We start from the raw sequence: 20,575 nt of genomic DNA, 5'->3' as shown, positions 1-20,575 counted from the left end.
TCTGAAGGTTTAAAACAAAGCTGTGTTTGAGTTATCCAGTCACAAAAAGCACATGAAAAATGTGTGTGCAGGTGAAAAACACATCCTTTCACATGCTCTGTTAACTCTGGAGCATTTAGATGAAATTTGAGCTGAGAACAGGCATGAAGAATTGTAGAACAAGTGGTAATTGGTTTCAGAAAATCAGAGGTGCCTGGAATCAGTGTACCCTTGACCAACACAATGCTCTACTCCTCAAGGGCCAGAGAGCCGGATTTTTCCAAGTGACTTTCCACTTGAATCAGTCTTCCATATCTGAAAGCTCCCTGGGGTGGGGGTGGGGGGGATGTTTTTCAGTGAACATGGGTGGAATATGGAAAAGGCAGTTCTTGCCTGGGAACAAGCTATAAAATTAGGTTGGTGATGTTCAATGACTGAACTTGTGGTGGCTTCTCTACAGGCCATGGAAATATAGGTTTTGTACTTAGGCAGTCATATGACATGGTGCCTGAGCTCATGGCTTTATAGCTCATAAGGTGTTAGAGTGAGAAGGAACTGACAGACCATGAGTTCAACCCTCATTTTACACGTAAGTAGACTCAAGGTCATTCCTGCTGCGTTTGTTGTTCACACTGATTGTTTAGAGTTGGCCTCTGGCAGCAGCTCAGGGGTCCTCTCTTCTCCTTCTGCCCTGCTCCACGTCTCCTGAGGATGAGTCAGGACCTACCTCCAGTCATTCCATCTCCAGGGAGGAAGAGATAGTGGCGGCCTCTAGAGAAATTTTAAGACACTGAAGTGTCCACAGCACTAGAGGAGGGAGTGCCTTTGCACTTCCCTCTCTTAGAAGCTGTTCTCTTCATTCTAGAATACTGGGGAAATGAGAGGGCCTGTTCACCCCAACGCCTTTCAGAAATTGCTGTCCAACCTGGGAGAGACCAGACACAGCTGCTTATACCAATTTCCTTCTGTGCAATAAAAGCCAGAGATTTTTTATTTATTTGTTGCCCAGAAGGGGGTATGCGTGTGTGTATGTGTGTTTGTGAGATGCTTGTGTGTGTTTGTGAGATGTTTGTGTGTGTTTTTAAGATGCTTGTGTGTGTGTATGTGTGTTGAGGAGAATGGGCATTAATCCCTGCCTCTCTCTAGCTAGGGCTATGTCTGAAATTTAAGTTTTGGTTTTGGAGGAAAGGAGGTATGGCATGCTTTTCTAGTGTTTTCTATAGTTTGGTGCTAGACCACTTAGAGCTATAGAAGCTAAGCCAAAAAGGCCATCTGTATATTTGAATCTAGTTCTCTAGAGTACCGCATTAAGGTCTGAGAGCCCAGCCTGTGACCCAGCCCCAAGCCAGACCAATCTCAGCCTCAGCCTCCATGCTACCTCCAGTCCTGGCTGGTAATAAGACGCTAACTTGCTTTGTCTTTGTGCAGCTTTTTGCTTCTGTGACCTTGTGGGGAGGGGTGACTGATGGAGGGAGAGTTGGTAGTAAGATTGGATCGGGCAGTTAAGAGCCTTGTTCTGTGTTCAGATTCTCCATCGCTATCAGTTAGTATCATCCATTTTGGTATTACCTACATCAAACATGCTGCTTGGTCCTTTTGAATTTTAATGTTAGAAAAACCATAGAACACTTGTTTGGCAGGCACCATTTTGAGAGGTCAACCTATAATCATTCATTTAATCCTTACAACCAACCTTTGATGTAGGTACTGTTATAATTTCCATCTTATAGCTGAGGACATTGAAGCAGAGAGGGGTTGTATGATTTCTTTTTTCAAAGGCTACACCTAGTAGATGGAGGAGTTGGGGTTCAAGTCCAGGCAGTCTGACTCAGATAACACACTGGTAATCACTAATAATACCACCTATGTTGGGAAGTAAGCCGGGTTATAGCCAGATAGCCTTGGTAGAGGGTACCTTGGAAATACTTACTTTTTTCTTTTTATGGAGGCAGAGTCTTGCTCTGTCTCCCAGGCTGGAGTGCAGTGGCATGATTTCAGCTCACCGCAACTTCCACCTCCTGAGTTCAGGCAATTCTTCTGCCTCAGCTTCCTGAGTAGCTGGGACTATAGGCGTGCATTACCACACCCTGCTAATTTTTGTATTTTTAGTAGAGACAGGGTTTTGCCATATTGGTCAGGCTGGTCTTGAACTACTGACCTTAAGTGATATGCCCACCTTGGCCTCCCAAAGTGCTGGGATAATAGGTGTAAGCCACTGCACCCATCCTGCAAATTCTTACTTTTGATAGTGTTTGTATTTGGTGGCTAACAGAGCTTATGTGACATTCCTAAAGAGGTATAGCAAATCTTTTGGGAATTGGGCAGCTCTTAATTCATAGCAGGTAAGGGAGCACACAGATGTACTTGAGCACATGGATATAATTGAGGTGGAATGAACTGTACACTGATTAAAGAGATCTAAAAAGGAGAGAGGAGGGAGCATGGCAGGACTCAGTAGCTGTGTAGGCTTTACAGAGGTACACATACCTGCCTTTAGTTTAGTAGATAGAATACCTTACCTTGAGAGCAAAGGGATCCAACCCAATGACAGAACCCAGAGGGCTCAGGATGAAGGAGGATTTTCAAGGCAATCCAAATTGTGGCATGGGGGCTGCCTCGAGCAGTTCACAGTTCAATTTTTCCTATTAAAAATGCTTTATTAATTGCCAATTTAAGAATATACACAAACTACATATTTCCAGATTGTCGTGAAAGATGGAAGATCTGGCAGTGCCGGGCATCCATTTTCACTTGTCAATGATTGTCTTCACTGGGTTTCAGCTCCTCTCTTTAGATGAGGGATTAGAGTGATAATAGGATTGGGATTGGATCAGTTAAGATTCTTGTTCTGCATTCAAATTCTCCATCACCCTCCCATTTCCTATCACCACTCACTCACATGACCTGCCTGTCCCTGCCAACCTTTGAGTAAGCAACCCTTACTTCATCTTATAAATGCACAAATGGAGGACTTGTGTGGTGAGTAGTGAGAGCTAACCCAGTTTTCACCTTGGAGTTGCTGTGTGAATATCTCCCCAGTCATTTGACCCTTTGGATGCATAATTCCTCATGCCATAAAGGAGCTACATGTGGCTATGACTTGGGCCATCTGGGCTTTTGGTGATGTGGCTTATTGATGTTTCACTACCCCCTGAGATTATGAATAGACTGGTGAGATTGGTTTAATAGCAAAAAGCACCAGGTTTTGCTATTAAAGAGTGTTTTGATCCTCTTTATCTTTCATGAAGCCATTTTGTTGCTGTGGCTGAGGCCTTGAACCTTGAACCACCAGGATGGGCACGACTGCAGGAGAACCTCCAGAGGGGAGTAAGACTGTCCTCAAGAACAGTGTGGCCACAGCCTCTGTCATTCTTTCTAATACTCTTCCAATGATCATCCAATCATGATTGGATAATTCCCAGGAAATCCTTTGATTCTTTGGCTGAAATCTTACACCGTTATTCCTAAAGCTCTTGCAAATGTGCATTCCATTTTGTCTTTCCCATGCTCTTTCCCATTTCTAAACTCAAACACTTTCATTTGTAGCCTAGTGGCCTCTGTCACCACTACTTAGGTGGGGTCTCCATAAAATCTGAATTTCCTTTCTTTCTGCCTAGGCAAGAGTCAAACTTCTGGACTCAAGCAATCCTCTTGCCTCAGCCTGCTATATGGCTGGAACTACAGACATGCACCCTGTGCCCAGCAAAATCTGAATTTCTTGATCCCCACTCCTGATTTGATAAAGGGATGGTCAATTTTCCTTGGTCAAATTGGCAAAATAAACATATTTCCTGTGGAAGCTTTTTAGAATAAAACAGATCTGAATTTGCTTTCTATTCTGCCACTTTTAAATCCTTCAAGCAAGTTACCGAACCTTTCTGATTCTGTTTTGTAAGATCTATGAGATAGGAACAAGTTCCATCTTGCAGACTAGCTCTAGGAATGAATGTTATTCGGATGAATGTAAATGTATCTACCACAGTTCCAGGCACATCAGTGGGGTTCGCAGGTTTTAGATTACTGCCTCTATTATGGCCTTTTGGAGCTGATGGGGTGTAGCTTATTCTTAATTGGACAATTTATAAGTACTGTGAAGATTTCTTTGGGAAACCAAGAGAATGGGTGCCTGAGAAGAACAAAACACTTAGGGCGAGTGTTGCTCCAGCTTTTGTAAGCAGGTACAGGAGGGTGGAGGAATTCCAAGTGGAGGGAAACAGAACAAGATAAAACTTTTACTACTAGTAAAGGAAAGCACACAATACTTTTTCTTTCTTTACTCCTCTGAAGGGCACTGACTTCCTTTTCAGAGTGGCCACTCAATAAATGCTGTTGACTGACAGGTCACAGAACGTTATAGAAGGTTTACAGGGCAGGGAATATAATATTAATATCCATGCGATGTTTTTATGTTTTAATTTTGGTGGAGGAAGGCTGAAGCCTGGGGCAAAAGCTAGTATTTTCATTTGCTTCACCTGAAGTTATATTGGCAAGGGCCCTCAGGGTAAAGTGGAAAAGGATTAGGTTTGGGAGTGGGAAAGGGTATGAAGAAGCTGTAATAAAATACATAAGTGCAAGAGCTTGAGGAATAAACACAGATGAATTTCAGTCAGAGAAGAGAAGGATCTGGCATAAAGACGTTTTGAGGGGAAAAAATACACCCGTAGGGTAGGCTTTGCTGAATAAAAAAGATAATGTGAGAAAAGTAATGAAAAACTTTTAATATCATGTAGCTCCCTAAGAGGTGTGCAGATATTGTTGTCTTACGTTGATTGAGGCCCACCATGTACAGGGCTGGTATCTGCATGAAAATCTAATGTATGAAAATATGTTTGAGGGAAAAGATAAACCTAACATGTGGAGGCAAAGGTGGGTTTTGCTGTGGCAGGTGGACATGTGTAAGAAGTAAGTGAATTATTTGAGTGGTAAAGTCTTAAGCTTGGTATTTACACTATCATAATCACGACTTGTCTAAAGCAAACAAGAGAGCTGAGCTCTTAGGAAAGAAATTTGCATTTCTCATGATGAGAGTTTAGATTAATTTGTAGCATGAACATACACTGAAAATATCCTTATCTCTTGTTTATCAGAAATGTCTCAAGAAGAGCCCTGATGAAGATACCAACTTATTCTTAAATAGTAAATTTATTTAGGGTTCCTTTGCCAGCATCAACCCTGTTAATTGTCTTACCTCTGACACAATTATTAAGGCTAAACTCTGATAGCCACCTAAGGTCAGAAATCACAAGTACATTTTCCCCCAGTATCAAATGAGACCTGATGATGACAGCTGTGAGTAAAGAGGCTGCTGAAATGAAAAGAAACTCACTAACCTTACCCCTGTGGTCTGAATGTTGGTGAACCACTGTCAAAGCTGATAGATATTAGGGACTGCTAAAAAACAAAAGGGCGGCGGGGCGTGGTGGCTCACACCTGTAATCCCAGCGCTTTGGGAGGCTGAGGCGGGTGGATCACGAAGCCAGGAATTCGAGACCAGCCTGGCCAACATACTGAAACCCTGTCTCTACTAAAAATACAAAATTAGCCGAGTGTGGTGTCCCACCCCTATAATCCCAGCTACTCTGGAGGCTGAGGCAGGGAAATCACTTGAATCCGGGAGGTGGAGTTTGCAGTGAGCCAAGATGGTGCCATTGCACTCCAGCCTGGGCAAAAAGAGTAAAACTCCATCTCAAAAAAAAACCCCAAAAAACAAAGAAACAAAAGGGCTACTTCCAGAGTTTTGAAACTTCCGGTAGGAAAAGATTTCCCATAAACCCTCCTAGTTTGGCCCACACTCCTGGTGCTGGTGCCGGCATTCCTTCCACGACATCTCTGGCTGAAGCCTGTTTCCTCAGGAGGAATTGGGCTGGTGTAATTATTACAAACTTACTTAGTTTGGAATGATTTGAAATCTACTTATCAACTCTGTATCAAACTTCCAGAATATTCCAGATTACATCTACTTCATATATTTACAGATAGTTGAAGATAACTTCATATTTTTATTATTTTTATTTGTAAAAGAAACCCTATTTTCTTCAGCAATTTTCTCAATTCTTGTCATTCTCTGTACCCTTGTATAAGTCAGGATTGACTGGGCTTTGCTGGGGTAACAAATAACCCTATTACCAATGTTACTTGAAATTTTATTTCCTTAATACAATTTGGGTAGTTTTACTGCATTTTTGAGGGCTAAGATATGCAAGATGAGGTGAAAGTTTCTAAGGAGCGAAAGAATGAGGTCATGTGTTCAATTGGTGTTAAACTACTTTCTATTTCCTCTGAAGTGGAAAGTTTTGCTAAATATTGATGTTCACTTTCCTCTCTGATAACACTGTTAGTTTTCATTTGCATAGTGTGTTTTACTTTTCACATCCACTGGAGCTTGTGCCTTTGCTGTCTCCTAGCTGAAAGGTTCTTTCCTTGCATAGCTACATGGACCCCTCCCTCAGGATGTCTTCCGGTTTATTCCTTAAATCTCATCTTCTCTGTCGCATCTTCTTCCAGCACTCTATCTGACATGGCAAAACACACAGGCAACACCCTTCAAAATAACTTCTGCTGTTCCTTGTGTTAAACACTAATCCCTAACATACTTGATGTATTTATTTCTACACCGTGTTTATTCTCTGTCCCTTTCCATTTAGATTAGGTTCCCTGAGCGGTGGGTTTTGTTTCTTAGTCACTGTTGTATTCTCAGTCCCTGGAACCATGCCTGGCACATGTAAGTCCTACAAAAAGGCTGAGTGAATATGTGTGATTGTTTAACTGATGTTTTTGTGGTCAAGTAAGATGGCAAGTGGCAGCAGAGGCCCTTTTCTGGTGGGTTCTTGTTTATTGCGGGCTTCTGAAGAGAGTCCAACTGAGGGCTGGGTTCATTTCCTTGGGCTGTTTGGTCCTATATAAGAAGACTTAGCTCATCTCTTTATCTGTTGCTGTGGCTGGAATATTCATATAGGCTCAGACACGGGCACTGAGCCATCCCAACCACTAAGCCTCCTTGTGTCTCCACTCCATGGATATCCACTATCTCTCATCCTCCTGAGGAATGAGAGCGAGTAGGGGAAGATGGAAGTGTCACAGAGACACCTCCTGAAGTACTTTCATACTTCAGGGGGTGTCTAGGCATGGTTATTTTATAAATTATACTTTCTGAAGGATTGTTAGTTATCCAAGTTGAACTACAGTAAGATAATACTTCCTATATAGACAAAGAGGTGCTAGTACTTGTCTCAGGGGTGCCCGGGTGATTAAACTTGGTGCACACAGGGCAGAGTTGGAAGCAAGAGTGAGTATGATGAAGCTTCTGGTGTCCTCAAGAAAACCTGAGAAATTCAACATGGTGGACACTTTGCCCCACTTGGAAGAATAGAGGTTGACTTTGTGAAGGTCATTGTTGACCAAGATATTCAGGCTGACACTCTGAGCAACTACTCTTGTGTCACTACGCTCATTTAATCGGGGTTGGGGAGATGAGATGAAAGAGTTGGGCAAAGAGTAAGAGGCAGCACCACGCATTGGTTTGCTGGGCCTGCAGTAATAAATTGCCACAGATTGGATGGCTTAAAACAGCAGAGATTTATTGTCTCACAGCTCTGAGACTGAACGTCTGTTATCAAGGTGTCAGCATGGTTAGTTCTTTCTGAGGGCTGTGAAGAAGAATCTGCTTCATGCCTCTCTGTGTTATCTGAGGCTGGGTAATTTATAAAGAGAAGAGTTTTATTTGCCTCATGGTTCTGCAGGCTATATACGCATGGCATCTGCTTAGCTTCTGGCGAAGCCTCAGGGAGCTTTTACTCATGGCAGAAGACAAAGTGGAAGCGGGCACATCACGTGGCAAGAGAGGACCAAAGAGAGGACCGAGAGAGAGGAGGTGCCAGGCTCTCTAACAGCCAGCAATTGCATGAATTCATTGCTGTAGGGTGGGTGTCAAGTCATTCATGAGGGATCTGCCCCCTTGACCCAGACACCTGTGATCATGCCTCACCTCCAACACAGGGGACCACATTTCAAATAGATTGGGAGGGGATAAACATCCAACCCTCTCTCCCAGCCTCTGGTTATTTGCTGGAATCTTTGGTGTCCCTGGCTTCTGCTATATCACCCCAATCTCTTTCTTTTCCTTGACATGGTATTCTCCCTATGTGCTCATCTGTGTCCAAATCTTCCCTTTTCACAAGCACACCAGACGTATTGCATTGCGGGACCACACTACTCCAGTATAACCTCATTTTAACTACTGACACCTGAAACTACTCTATTTCCTAAGAGGGCCACATTTTTGAGGTACTGGGGGTTAGGGCTTCAACATATGGATTTTTAAAGAACATTTACATTTATAACATACAATTCAGGCAGTTGGTAACATTGGGGTGTTTTAGATGTGGGTGAAGGGATTGTCAGTTTCTTTCAGCTCTCAGGCAAGGCACACTTGATATGCCAATTTGTGCAGTGTTGAATTATGTAGTTCACAACATGCTAAAATACAGTATGTAGAAATTTGTTATTATTTATGCCTCTGAAAATATTTGTATAATAATTCATTCCCAAAATATGCAATTGTCTTTCTTGTCACAGTCCTGCAATCTTTCCATGTTGCAATTGGCTTATTTTGAAGAATAACTTTAAATTGATAAACATCTTTTTCCCCCCCCATTCGTATCAGATAGTATCAGAGCAATGGTTTTTCATTTGTTTATTTATTGTTTAGATACTCACTCAACAAACGTTTACCGAGTCCCTGCTTCAAAAGAAAGACACATCAGACCCTGTTCCCTTAGACCACCAGCTGCATGGAGCCAGACAGGCATGTTCACATTTCAGTAAAGTGCGAAGCACTAAGAAAAAAGTCTGGGCAGTTGTCAAGAGGAAGAACTCTTCCTTATTGCTCTGAAATCTCACTCTACCCTCAACTGGGAACTCAACAGTTTTCATAGGAAGGCACGGATTCTGCTGTTGTCTGCAATCTCCTCCTTGCTAGAATTCCAGCAAACCACAGAGTGAGGGTTAGGACTCTTGGTTTTATACACTAACTTAGAGCTTTCCACATAAGCCTTTGAGCCTTCCTGGGAAATCCTGATCCAATGGGCTGGAGACCTCACTTCCTTAATAGAAGATACCATGACAGATAAGTGAAAATCATGATTCTAAACCATTTACATTCAACAGATTCATTCATGGTAAAGGATGACACTGTTCAAGAGTAGAATATCACTCTTCAAGAGCAGCCAGGTGCAGTGGCTCATGCCTGTAATACCAGCACTTTGGGAGGTTGAGGTGGGTGGATCACCTGAGGCCAGGAGTTTGAGACCAGCCTGGCCAACATGGGAAAACCCCATCTCTACTGAAAATATAAAAAATTAGCTCGGTGTGGTAGTGCATGCCGGTAGTCCCAGCTACTTGGAAGGCTGAGGCAGGAGAATTGCATGAACCTGAAGGCAGAGGTTGCAGTGAGCCAAGATCACTCCATTGCACTCCAGCCTGGGCGGCAGAGTGAAACTGTGTCTCAAGAAAAGCAAAAACAAAAAAGTAGAATATATAGGTCGAATTCATCCTACTCCTTATTTGGACAAAGGAAAGAAAGAGTGAGAACTGCTCACAGAACAACCCCCCGAGGACAGTAGCAACATGAGGGAGAGGACAGCAGTGCTCTTTTTAAGTCTGTCTCTCTCTCTCTCTTTTTTTTTTATTTTTTTTTTTTACAAATGCCAATGCTCCTAGATATGTTCATCTGAAGTCAATAGCATCGGCTGACACTTTGATTAGCAGTTAATATTTTAGCAGAAATAAACTGATGGAATATGAGAGGGGAATGAGGTGCACAGTGGGTTGTGAGGGTGGTGGTGATGATAGAAAAGGCCTCTTGAAGGAGAGGAGGGGAGAGGCTAAGGAGAAGGGGGTCTTGCTAGGAGATGCTGTTGTCATTTTTAATTCTGCTGCTCAAAATGTTTGTCATGTCATGGGGTTGCTAAAATTTGACCTTATGTCTCCTTGTAAGAAAACGGAACAGAAGGACTTGATATAAATTTGAGAGTGAGAATGTAATCTTTCCAATTATTGCAGGAGCACCTGCTCGCTTTATTACCAAAAAGTCCAGCATCTTCCTCTCCTATAAGTTTGTACAAGAGCTACAGCAGCTGGCTCCGTTCAGCGAGTAGGGGTGGTGGGTGATGATTTGATCCCCCGGCTCACTCACGATGTGGAAGGAGCTGGATGGAGTCTACGTGGCAAGCCTACTATGTCCATAGCTTCTTGCTGCCATGTGATGTCACTGCTGGTGTCAAGTCCTGTCAATGTTTGCTAGCCCATCAGGCCCTGGAGGTGGCTCCATCTCGAAGGCTGGGTCTCATTCCTGGGTCTAGCAATGATCATGATGGAGGAAAAAAGTGCTGGGGCATTAGGCAAGAATGTGTGGTTTCATAGCTAGTATGTTTGTTTAAGAGAAGGCTGCAGGAGGAACAAGTACTAACAACAATAGAAACTGGCCATAAATTAAATTATCTATGGGGTCAGGTTGGAGTGTGTTCTGAATTACTCACTGGGATCACATATATATGCTCCCATAGTTTATATATCCTGACCTTAGGTGATCCACCTACCTTGGCCACCCAAAGTGCTAAGATTACAGGTGTGAGTCACTGGGCCTGGCCATTTATATAGCTTATTTTATATAAGCTTCTGTAATATATGTGTGTGTGTGTGTGTGTGTATATATATATATATATATGTGTGTGTGTGTGTGTGTGTGTGTGTGTGTGTGTGTGTGTGTGTGTATATATATATGGCATATATATATTTGAGATGGAGTCTCTATTGCCCAGGCTGGAGTGCAATGGCATGATCTTGGCTCAACCTCTGCCTTCTGGGTTCAAGCAATTCTCCCATGTCAGTTTCCTAAATAGGGATTACAGGCATCTGCCATCATACCTGGCTAATTTTTTGTATTTTTATAGAGATGCGGTTTCACTATGTTGCCCAGTCTGGTCTTGAACTCCTGACTTCAGGTGATCCACCCGCCTTGGTCTCCCAAAGTGCTAGGATAACTGGTGATGAGCCACCATGCCCGGCCAGCTATATCTATATCTATACATATGTTTATGGATCCAAACTCCTGTTGTCCTGTGCAACTGAAATCCTATAAGGGCGAGGAAGATGTGATGAATACAGGGGAAAGGAGGAAGTTTATCTGGGTGGGATATGAGGACAACAGAGCCAGGAAAGTTGGCCATCCTGTATAGTATCCTATTGTCTGCCCCCTTGATTTTGATGCATTAAATGGCCACTAAAATATGACCTAAGCACTTTGAAAAATGTCTCAATCTCTAAGTTAGTACAGCAACCCAAGGAAGAATCCGATACCCTTAGAGAGAGCAACTGGTCTCACTATAAAATATATGCCCTTGTCCTCATCCCCAAAAACCCATGAACCACGCATATATATTTTCTTCCTAGCATCACTTGTTTTTAAAGAAGGATCTAATAAACACATTCTCAGCAAAGTGTAAATAGCTGAAGAAACTCAGTGTCTTGCCTAATTTAGGAACATCAATTTAAGAGCAGTTGGCCCTTTAAGCAAAATAAATCATCTTATTAATTTTGGAATTTTAGGTAATCATGAGATCATTGTGCTGTGTTAAGTACTTCTCAAGGGAGCTTGACTGGAGAATTGGGCCTTTCTGTAATAATGCCATTCAATTTCTCTCTGCTGAGAACCCACCATGAAATCTGCAGCCCAGTTTTTCAGAACTGATTATGTGAAGAGTGGCTGCAAGTCTTCAAAACAATTTTTCAAAATCTGCCACTCAGTACTCATATTCATATTGTTTAAATCTTGGTTTCACTAAATTTCTGTTCTTTCCCAAATAGTATTCTCAGCATCAGAGACTACAATTAGATGAGTAGAAATGGCTTGTTGGCCAAGTTCAATTTGCTTAGAGTCTTAAACTTTGTCCTTCAAATAGAAACATTAGTTTCTGGTATGAATCAGAAAATAAGTTGTTAAATATGTGTTACAAAAGGTTATGATCTGCTTTACACAAGACCTGCACTAAGTTTTAGTAGAAACCACACTTCTCTGAAACTCTGCCTCTGCAAGTTTTACCCTTTACAACAGTTATTTAAGTAAATCTTTTGCAGGTTGGGTGTGGTGGCTCATGCTTATAATCCCAGCACTTTGGGAAGCTGAGGTGGGTGGATCACAAGGTCAGGAGTTCAAGATCAGCCTGGCCAACATGATGAAATCTCATCTCTACTGAAAATAAAAAAAAATTAGTTGGGCATGGTGGTGGGCATGTGTAATCCCAGCCACTTGGGAGGCGAAGGCAGGAGAATCGCTTGAACCCAGGAGGCAGAGGTTGCAGTGAGCAGAGATTACATCATTGCACTCCAGACTGGGCGACAGTGCGAGACTCTGACAGTCTGAAAAAAAAAATAAAAGTAAATCTTTTGCCTATCAACTTTCTATCTCTTCTGGCTTTATTTTCTCCTAATGGCTTATATTTTACTTTTTTCCTATATATATTTTTAAGTGCCTTGACTTTAGGCATTGATCCCAAAGGAATCTCCTGATAGGTTGTTCTCTGTTCCTTCTATTACCACCCTCAAGGAGTTCACCACAGGGCACAAGATGTTCTTTCCTGATGCATTCATGACAATCCTAGTTTCTAGTAGCTGGAAATTATCAATAAATAGATTGTGCTTCAGCCATCTCTCAGTGGAATTTTAAAAAGTTATCATGACAGTAAGATTGTGAGTGGGATGATGCTGTGTCACAAGGGAAGTGCCAGCTTCAGAGAGTGAAGGGAGCGAGGGCTCCAGTCTTTGGCCTTGGCTAGGTTCTGTGCATGTGCCCAAGTATGGGCATCTTCCATGCAGTGCTGAGTGTTGACCTGGCTGCAGATTCATTGCTGCAATCAGCTGTGCTTTGTGCTCTGCCCAAGAGTCACTTCAACCTGTCTGAAAGAGGCAGCTGTTGTAAACTATGAGTGCAGATCCAGGGGATAATTCTTGGCTTTCAACATGCTGTGAAGGTTTCAGCAATTAATTTCTTCTGTTCTTCTCACAGCCAAGGATTCTCCTCCACATCATTCATCTTTTTAGGCAAAAGCCATTGGTGGCTACTGAGTTATTTTCTCATTAGGTTTATGATAGGAATTACCTGATTGTGGATGGCTTGCTCTTGTAGTTCATTTTGCAGATGAATTCTGACGAGGTCAGGTCTTAGCAGTAACTTAATCTGTCTTAAGCTCCCAAGGCGTAGTTCAGCATGGTATTTCCATTTGACCCGCAAGTACCAGCTTGGCATTTTCAAATCCAGAGGCATAACTTGCTGATGCTTTAACCTCCTTGAAGTGGCTGGCTTCCCGGTGTGCACTTGGCAGTACCCAAGTAACTTCATTAGAAGGCCAAACCTGGACTTTTGTTTCCAACATCTTTCTGATACGTTAATAGGAAGGCAAAACCAAATCAAACAAACAAACACACCACCTTTTCCCATTGGGAGATTTAACACTTGGACAAAATGGAATCTGAAAGAGCCCTGGGTCTAGCAAGCCTCTGGGGAGAGGCTGCAAGGGCTGAGGGTGGATTCAGTCCCCCAGGATTCTTGTCTAAATCTTAGGCGCTCACAGAGAACTCCAATGCCGGAGTTGGAATCTCTGCAGGATCTGTGTAGCATGGATCTCCAGACTGTGTAAAAAAGGTGTATTTATAATAGGTGTATATATGAAAAATCTACATATAAAGGCTTATATATAAACCTTTTTATTATATATAGTAATAAATATATATATTACATATAAATATATATATGTTTTTATTTTATTTATTTAGTTTTATTTTTATTGCATTTTAGGTTTTGGGGTACATGTGAAGAACATGCAAGATTGTTACGTAGGTACACACGTGGCAGTGTGATATGCTGCCTTCCTCCCCTTCACTTATATCTGATATTTCTCTCCATGCTATCTCTCCCCTACTACCCACCCCACATTGTCACTCCCCTATTTTCCCCCAACAGGCCTCAGTCTGTGATGCTCTTCCCCCTGTGTCCATGTGTTCTCATTGTTCGACACCCGCCTATGAGTGAGAACGTGCAGTGTTTGATTTTCAGTTCTTGTGTCAGTTTGCTGAGAATGATGGTTTCCAGGTTTATCCATGTCCCTACAAAGGACACGAACTCATTGTTTTTGATGGCTGTATAATATTCCATAGTGTATATGTACCACATTTGGTTTTGTTTTTATATGAAACGAGGGCTGATAAATTTATGGCACGAATAGTGATTCAGTCCTCCTGTTTTCCTAGCTTAGCAGTGTTCCTTCTTTAGTGTATTTGCGAGGCCCTCACAGCTGCCGCATCAGTGAGCAAAGGAACAGGAATGCCATAATCTTTTGGAAACAACTAGAGTGGGGTCAGTGTGGGTTGTGGAAGAGGAGCTGCGTTTAGATGGTCAGTGTTGCCTGGTTCTCAGGAGGCCAGTATGGAGGTTTTTTGTCCCCTGGTCTTGGGAGCCAAAGCTTTCCAACTCCCAGAGAGGCATAATTATGACATGCTGGCTTGGAGGGGACTCCAGGAAGTGGGCCACGTTGATCTTGAGTGTTCTTAGTCTTCTTTGTGATTGTGAAGTTATGTTATAATGGATCATCCACTCCTACACACTCCGTGGCACAGAGAAGACACTTAATATTTGATGGGGGAAAGAATGGATAAATGACAGTTGCCGAGCACCCCTCATGTTGGTGCCCTCCTTTTGTGATTCTACTCACTCTAATTTTCTCCCTTCTTTGGATTCCTTAGCAAAACTGCCCTGCTTGTTTTGTTTTGTTTTTTGAGACAGGGTCTTTTGCTCTGTCACCAGGCCGGAGCGAAGTGGTACAATCTCGGCTGACTGCAACCTCTGCCTCCTGGGTTCAAGCCATTCTTCTGCCTCGGCCTCCTGAGTAGCTGGGACTATAGGCGCCCACCAACACACCGGCTAATTTTTGTATTTTTAGTAGAGATGGGGTTTTACCCTGTTGGCCAGGATGGTCTTGATCTCTTGACCTCGTGATCTGCCTACTTCAGCCTCCCAAAGTGTTGGGATTACACATGTGAGCCACCATGCCCGGCCCCTGCTTGCTCTTCTATTGCTGCTGCAGTAGCCAGCTCATTGGAACAGAATCTGAACAACTCATGCTGTCTGAGCTTTAATAGTAGATAATGAATAATTTAATGTGCTTCCCCAAAATGGTTGTGCACATTTTAATAGGTGACTTGTAACTGGAGACAGAGTAAGTAAGGCAGGACTTCACGTTGGTCCCAGGGTGCCATTTTCATCAGGAGGAGGTCAAAAATGAAAGATGACAAAAATGAAAAATTGCTAATGAAATTCTGTGGTTTTTCTTAAACAGTATCACCTACTGAACTTCCACTTCTCCTTTGGCATAATTTTCTTCCTGGGTAGACTCCTAGATGATCTGGAAAAGGCTATGGACCCGTGAAGTAACCGAGTCACTCTGAGGGAATGTCTTTACGTCTCAGTGCAGGACAAGAGTTGAGATCATCCACGTCCCGGCCTGCCCTTGGTAGGTGTTTGGAACCAGAAAGAGCAGGGTTTGGAACTGAGAAACATAGGATCACTGCCTGTATTTAAGAAATTTTTTAAATCAAATAAAATGTATATGGGCCTGATGAGTCTTGGAAATAATTTCCAGCTCTGACAGCCGCCCTTTATGGAAGGCATGTGCTGATCACAAAGTCATAACCATCAGTTATTCAGAGGGAGGTAATGAAGAGGCCAGTTCCCTCATGGCAGGGGTGAAGGGACTGAGTTCTGGCTAAGACAACTTGCCCAAGTTCACCCAGCAAATAGCCAAATTGTGCCTTCCCATTCCTAGCCCAGTTAACCATTGTTCTGCATACCCATTATCCCAATTCAAAAGCAGAGCTGCCTCTGAGTCAGTCTCCTCACTGGGGCTGTGGGGAATGTGGGTGTCAGCACTCTGGGGTTGCAGAGGCAAGGAAACAATACCAGGTATTTTGTAGCAGGTATGTGCTGAGTGTTCTTCTCTTACTCTCTGCATTTGGGGCATTCAGCATATAATCCTACAATTAGCTCATTAAAAAAATAAAAACTACTTGCAGGTCACCTTTAAAACAAAGAGAGAAGCAATTTTGAATTTAGCAATTTTTCATTTTTGACATCTAGCACCACCTCAAGCTCTGCAGCTACAAATAAGCTGATGGGGAACGGGCCTTTTTATGCACATTTGAAGACAGAAGAGCTATACATTATGAATAGAACAAGGATAAAGGAATTGGCTGTGTAGTGCAAGATATTTTGAGTACATTAATCAGCCCATCTCTTTTAGAGTGAGAATCATTTTTTAAAGTAGGTATTAAACAGGATGCAAACAATTTGTGCGAGGCAAGTCTGCTTGATACACGATGGACGTATGAGGGCAGAGGGAGGATGAGGAAACACAGGGAGCGAAGCATTTAAGACCGAGTTCCTTAGGGTAAAATAACGCAAAGGAAAGAAATGGTGTTTGGAAGAAGGATCAAGATGATATTGAATCCTACTTATATGGCTGCAGTGCCTCATGCATTGCTTCATTTACTCACTCCATGAGCAATAATTAGGGCCTGCCCTATGCCAGCCCTGACCCTGCAGAACTCACATTCCAGGGGAGAAGACAGATGCCTATTCAGAGAGTTTCAATAGGACTTGCTATAATATATGGAAGCCACCTCTGTCAGAAATGCCTTCCTTCATAAGTAACAGGAAACAATAATGGCATAAATTGAACACAATAGGAAGTCTGGCAGCAGGTAGCTGCTGGTGTGGGTTTAAGGCCTCAATGACATGTGGTCTGTTAGTGCTGTGATTTTCTTGGACTCTCCCTCAGTGTTTCAAGATGGTCACCATAGCTTTAGAGTCATAGCTTTCAGGGTGGAGGAGAGAAAACACCAGGGATGACTGGCTTGGCTTGTTCATCAAGGAAATAAGGGCCATTCTGTGAGCTCCAAAGCAGACTTTCACTGACATAAGCCCAAACCATGTCCAGTGCCACCCGCTTCCTCCCATCAGCTTTGAGTGGAACAAGAAAATGAGAGTGTAGAGTTTCCAGACCCCCACTTCTCCTCCTTTCTAAACCTTGCCTTCTACACCAGGAGGCTGACAGAGAAAAGACATCAGTGGGTCTCCGTGCTCTTGGGTTTGGGCAATGGGCAGCAGTGGACAGATGCAGAGAAAGAGGAGAACGAGGGTGGGGTTTTGGTTGGGCGTTTACTTCCCTTGCTCGCTCTTTTGTGGCAGCAGCAGGCTGCATTTGGAAGCTTCTGTCAGTTAGTCCTCTCCTTCTGGGCTGGCATCAGCCAGCTCCCCTTTCCCTTATGGGCCTAGAGATACCCTGTTGTCTCTGGCCCCAGGTGCTGCAGTATCCATTAGGCTTTCTCTACTGCCACTTCTTTGTAAATAGTCTGTTTATGAAGCTCTTCTTAAATGACCCAGTCTGAACGTACTGTCTATTTTGGTGAGAACTCTAACTGATAAAATAGTGGGGTTGGGAAACAGGATTCTCTTTGTCAACTAACATTGTCTGTTAGAGGTGCCAAATTCCCTGGGTGGCCAAGGTGGGTGGAGGGTGTCAGAGAAGGGTTCACAGAGGAGCTTATATTTGAGGTAGATCTCAAACAAGATGTAGAATTTCACCAAGTAGAAAAGGGGTCAGAGGTGGAAGAGATGTAGAACCTTCTAGAAAGAGGAATTAACACATACAAGACTGTGGAGATGTGAGGGAGTGTGGGAGAGTGGAGAGAGGCCCATTAGGTGTACATGGAGCATGCATCGCGAGAGTTAGCCTTTGGAGCTTTATCCTAAAGGAGTATAGGGTTTCCTTAAATGGTTCATGAAAGATGTGGCTTAAATTTGTGTGTGTGTGTCTGTGTGTGTGTGTGTGTGTGTGTGTGTGTGAGAGAGAGAGAGAGAGAGAGAGAGAGAGAGAGACAGGGTCTTGCTCTGTCACCCAGGTTGGAGTGCAGTGGCATAATCTTGGCTCACTGCAACCTCTGCCTCCCAGGTTCAAGCAATTTTCCTGCCTCAGCCCCCTGAGGAGCTAGGATTACAGGCACACTCCATCATACCCAGCTAATTTTTGTGTTTTTAGTAGAAATGGGGTTTTGCTATGTTGGCCAGACTGGTCTCAAACTCCTGATCTCAAGTGGTCTGCCCACCTCAGTCTCCCAAAGTGCTGGGAATACAGATATGAACCACCATGACTGGGCTTAAATTGTATTTTACAAAGATGATTCTGGCACCACCATGGAGGATTATTGGAGTAGCTTGAGAAACCATCTGGGAGAAACTTTAGGAAGTTTTCACAGTTTTTCTCCATCAGACACTAAAATCTTTAACTAAAAACAGCTTTCCCTGATGACCTTTTCCAGCAAAATGACCTCTTCTCCCAAAACAGTTGCCACATACCCTATTATATTCTGCATTACAGAGTATTGTAGTTATTGTTATACTATATTATTATAACAAAATAGAATACAATAGCTTACTACATTATTGACTCCATGGGGACAGGGACCATGTCTCCAATAATCTTTGTATTCTCAGCACATAGCATGGAGCCTGGCATACATTGAACACTCAATAACAGTTTATTGGACTGAATGTAGGGATTAGAATTGTTATCTACTGGTAAAAAAGACCCATTTTACATGCTGCAACTACAGCACATCTTGATTCCCACTATAGTAGTTATCTTTCGGATTGAAAGGAAGAAGGAAAAAAGGAGGAAGGGAAGGAGGAAGGGAGAGAAGGATGGAAGGGAGGAAAAAAGGGAGACAAGGAGGGAGGGAGGGAAGAAAAGGAAGGAAGGAAAGGGGGGATGAAGTGAGACAGGGAGGGAGGAAGGAAGAAAGAAGGGAGGGAGGGAGGGAAAATTTGGTTTCCTGAATGATGTGGGTGAGAAAGGCAGTGATAAGGAGTTGAATAGGTTCCTGTGTAGACCTTTACCACGCATGATTCCAAAAAATCCCAAACTGGAAGGAACAGAAGTCAAGTTTTACTTTGGTTCAGTGAAACTGAAGGGGCAAAAATAGGCCAGGTAAAAACAGTGGGTGCCCTAATTGCTTGCAGAAGGCTGGGTTATTCCTGCATGGGCTGGGGATTACTGCCTGGAAGAAATCCTTTCTGAAACCACAAGAGAGGAAGGGAAACAGAACAGAAAGGAACCACAGGAAAGGCTGCACCTCATCTTGAGCCATGCCTGCCAGTCATCTCTCAGAGTTGCTGTTAGGCCAGGGCTGGAGGCTCATGCCTGTAATCCCAGCGCTTTGGGAGGCTGAGGCAGGAGGATCACCTGAGGTCGGGAGTTTGAGACTGGCCTGACCAACATGGAGAAACCTCGTCTCTACTAAAAATACAAAATTAGCCAGGTGTGGTGGCGGGCACCTGTAATGCCAGCTACTCTAGAGGCTGAGGCAGGAGAATTGCTTGAACCCAGAAGGCAGAGGTTGCAGTGAGCTGAGATCACGCCATTGCACTCCAGCCTGGGCAACAAGAGCGTAACTCCCTCTCGCCAAAAAACAAAACAAAACAAAACAAAACAAATCAGTTGCTGTTGGATAACAACAAGCATCCATTTTCCTTCAGTGATCTGGTAGGGGATAAAAGGCCCTCCTCTAAATCATTACCTTGATAATGTTGAAAACAAAAATCTGATCAAGTGTGGCCCTAGGAAAAAGTTAAGTAGTGGGAGAAATGAAACACATTTGGGAGAGTGACTTGAAAATAGTTTTTGGTGGTTATGAAAAATGCATCCACAGATCACAAAACTTAGCATGTCAATAAAAACTCAACTAACTTGGACACCTACCAGAAAAAGGATTAAAGAGCAGTTAAACCTGTCTTTAAATCATGTCTTTAATACCCATAAAGTTGTGTTGGCTGCGACAGGGTCTTGGGAGTTCAAAAGAGAGTTTTTCAATAATTTTGAGTATTCTACCATAAGCCAGACACTTGACATATTATCTGATCTAAGTCCTACAAAACACAGAGGCAGATATTATTATATTCATCTTATAAATGAGGAAACTGCGGCTTATAAAGATTAAGTAACCTGCCGTAGGTCACACAGAAAGTGATGGGGCTGGAATTTGGTCTCACTGTTTGTCTGATATCAGTGACTATGCACTTGGCCTGATACTTTGATGCCTTCGATGCAACTATCATGGTACTTGCATTTTCTGTATTTCCTCCCATTTACCATTATTCTGTGACTCAGTGTGATTCCAGATGTTTGATTCTGTGAGAGGTTAGGTTTTATTCCCAATGAGAACTTTGGTTGTGACTTTGCACCTTGAATCTCAAACTTTCCTTAAAGAAGAAAAATTGAGGTAATTAAGACTTGTGAATTATTCTTTGAAATAACATAATTTTTCTTTCTTTCAGGCTTTTGGTATAGTTTAGATGATTTATTGTGTATTTGTCCTTGTAAGTATTTGTTTCAGGAATAAAAGAGTGACCCTTGTTACCTGGCCTGTGGTTTCATTCACTTGTTTCTGCTCTTCATCAAAAGCCTATGACTCATCTTGGGATGTGCTGGAGTTG

This window comes from Sapajus apella, unplaced genomic scaffold (genome assembly GCF_009761245.1).
Source record: "Sapajus apella isolate SASKATOON/1434 unplaced genomic scaffold, GSC_monkey_1.0 scaffold24, whole genome shotgun sequence".
Classification (NCBI taxonomy): domain Eukaryota; kingdom Metazoa; phylum Chordata; class Mammalia; order Primates; family Cebidae; genus Sapajus; species Sapajus apella.
This window is presented reverse-complemented; position numbering follows the sequence as displayed.